The sequence below is a fragment of the Brachyistius frenatus genome, unplaced genomic scaffold (genome assembly GCF_029030835.1).
Source record: "Brachyistius frenatus isolate BFR_SWC_R1_liver_20210118 unplaced genomic scaffold, ASM2903083v1 Contig_207, whole genome shotgun sequence".
In the NCBI taxonomy this organism is placed as follows: Eukaryota; Metazoa; Chordata; class Actinopteri; family Embiotocidae; genus Brachyistius; species Brachyistius frenatus.
Genome location: NW_027210806.1, coordinates 130,001 through 133,375, shown reverse-complemented (window position 1 = coordinate 133,375; position 3,375 = coordinate 130,001).

Below are 3,375 nucleotides of genomic sequence, written 5' to 3'. Positions count from 1 at the left end.
ACACACACACAACCGACCAACCCTCTGACACCGGAGCCTTTCCGCTGCTGCTTTTCTTCTGTTATTTTTTGTTGTTGTTGTTTTGTTTATTTCTTGCATTTATTTTTTTCACTTCTCCGATGGTTACGAAGTCTGTTTCATCCAGTCTTTTCTTTTTTTATCCAATTCAAAACACCCGCTATGGTCAAACATGGGGGAAAAAAATGCACTATATATTAGTTCAAATGGAGAGAAAAAAAAAACCTTAAACTGAACCAGAATCTTCATTTAACTCGTCTGTGATAGCAAAAAAAAAATACTGAATACACAAATTAGTCATTTACTAAATGAATTAAAATGTTGTTTTTGTAGGTTGTTAAACCAGCGTTCCCTCCTCCGCTTCCTCCTCAACACTTGATTATTTTTCACAAAATTTTCTGCTGGTCATTCTTCCTTTTTTTTTTTTTTTTTTTCCTTCCTGATAACTGTCTTATTTTCTCTCAGGTGATTTCGTGCTCTTTCTTCTCCCTCATTTCAGCTGCTATTGTAACACACACACACACACACACACACACACACACACACACACACACACACACACACACACACACACACACACACACACACACACACACACACACACACACACACACACACACACACACACACACACACACACACACACACACAGGCTTTTTGTCCTGATTCTTCTCTTGCTTTACTCCATTACTGAATAGTTTTCCAGGAGTCTTTTGTGGAGCCTTGTATAGGCACATGCCAAGTCAAGTTATTTCAGAGCGGTTTCAATGGAATTACCCCCCAAAATAATCTCCTTTTGCTTCCACCCTTCCCCCCCCCCTCCAAAAAAAAGTAGAAAAGGCCAGAAGAATAGAGGAGAATAATATAAAATGAACCAGCACCCTTGACACAGAATAATCTTGTAGTTCCACACTGGAGGAACACGAGAATATGAAAAGACCAGAGTCTACATATTGAAGAAAAAAAAAAAAAAAAAAGCACAGAGGAATCTGGATCGTATAAAGCCACCTAAACTCAGCTTACCCTGTTTCTTTTATGTTGTGAGTGGAGATTACTCACCTTTTTTTTTAGGCTGACAGAAATTTCCAGGACTTAAATCTGCGGTCTACGGAGCCGTCAGGTGCTAAATGTTTTCACAGGGACCAAGACCAGGTTACGTTTGGTCACGTAAGAGCTTTAAACAAATGGATTTTAACGAACTGTCTGGTCGGAAACAAGTCTTCGTCACACCGCTGAGATATTGAGACGTATGTGCATTTAACAAAGCGATCCATTGAAATTTCTGGTTCACCAACATTAACTGCCGTTAGATGTGTCGAGGTCAAAGGTCAGAGCGGCGGCGCCCACGCGGCGCGCGCAATAAATTACGTTTCAAATCATCCTTAAATGAACCGTGACGACGTAAATGCAGATTCTGAATGGCGCTCATGTCCTCCAGTTGCTCTTTACTCCGCGACGGATTTTAGAGAAACGTTTGTCTTCTGGAGATGAAATGTTTTATTTTATTTGTTAGTTTACTCCCGTTCCTCGCGTGTTGAAATCCTTCACTCGACCTCAGACACGTTGAGGCCTTTTTCATTTTCAGTCGGCTCAAGTATTGAGTGGAAGAAAAAAAATGTCTGTTCATAAAATATAGAAGTAATGCAGATTTAAAGAGGACATTTCATGCTTTCAGGTCAAGAGCTTTAAAAGCCTCGTTTGTAATGTTACCTCAACTTCCTCCATTGAACTGACGTACGACGTTTTGACGGTAGTTCAGTGGGTCGTCGGTATTGTCCGTTCCCGTATATCTCAGATATTTACATATTGGTTTTGGTCTCAAACACTTATGGATGTTTTAAGATGCAGAAAAATCGGACCGCTGTTGTTGGCTTGGCTGCAGCGGCCGGGGTCAGCTGTAGAAAGGAGGATATCTGTCACTGAGTGAGGGACAGTTTCAAACTTCCAGAATAAAATCACAGCAAAGACTGAAGCTGCGTGAGTCGGGCCAAGTCCAATAAGAGTCACGACGAGAGAAGGAAAAGCAGAAGCTCAGAGTTCATGACCGTCGGCGAGGGAAGGGATGTAGACCGGCCGGTGAATACAGAGCTCGGCTCTCTCTTTATGTCCCCTTTTATAGTGATATTATTATCCAAATGATGCCCTCCGTTTGTTTTCCTCCCAAGTCTCACAAAATGTTTTGGGAACACTTTATTTCAACCACCTCGTTTGGCATTTTATAAGCAGTAAATAAACCGTTAATAAAAGTTACCGCTATCACACGGTCTGAGTCCAGATCCCATCCAGGCGTCTGTCCGAGTGTACGTTCTGTAAATCTACCGGACGTCGGCCGGAAAAACATGAACGCACGAGTAAATGCGGTCGGCAGGCGTGCGGACGCGTACGAAGGCGCCTTCGGGCGTCCGCTGTTTGTGTGTGTGTGTGTGTGTGTGTGTGTGTGTGTGTGTGTGTGTGTGTGTGTGTGTGTGTGTGTGTGTGTGTGTGTGTGTGTGTGTGTGTGTGTGTGTTCATCAATACATATATATATCTCCATGCGTGCGAGTGTGTGTCAGTGCCAAGTGTCATATCGATAGGTTAATAGCCGCGGTGTCAGATTCAGTAACTCTCTGATTAGTTGACAGTTCACTAATCCACACACCATCCTGAGTTATTGGCCCGGCCCATTGATTTCCAGCCTGCCGGCCGAGCCAGGAGGAACTCGGGGGTCGTAAGAGAGCCTGCCGTTATTGATTGGCCCCAGATCAACCCCACCACCACCACCACCACCACCTCCCCATCAACACACACACACACACACACACACACACACACACACACACACACACACACACACACACACACACACACACACACACACACACACACACACACACACACACACACACCGAACGCAGCCGCAGTCCTACAGCATGCAGCTTTAGCGTGCCCTCAGACACTTCCTCGGTTTCCACGGCTCTCCTCCCACCGATCCACCTCCTCTCTCCGTCTTGTCTAGCGTGCCGCCGGGTGTATTTGTGTCATGTCATTTCCATCAATCCAGGTTTTTTGTTGTTGTTGTTTTTTTTTTTAGGAGTGAAATATTTTTATTGACAGACCTCACAAGTTGTAAGAGGCATCGAACAAAACTGCTTTTCTCACCCCTCCTCCTCCTCCTCCTCCTCTTCCTCCTCCAGCCCTGCCAATACCTTCATATGCTTTCATCTCTATCAGGACGTTGGACTGATACTCCTCCTGAAACCCGTAATATCAAAAACCTTCTTCCTCTGTAGGTTTTGAAAGGTGGCTGTGAAGCATATTTAGGTTTACAAAGGAAAAAGCAGATGTGTTCAGTTTGTTTGTTTGTTCCACTGAATTCCA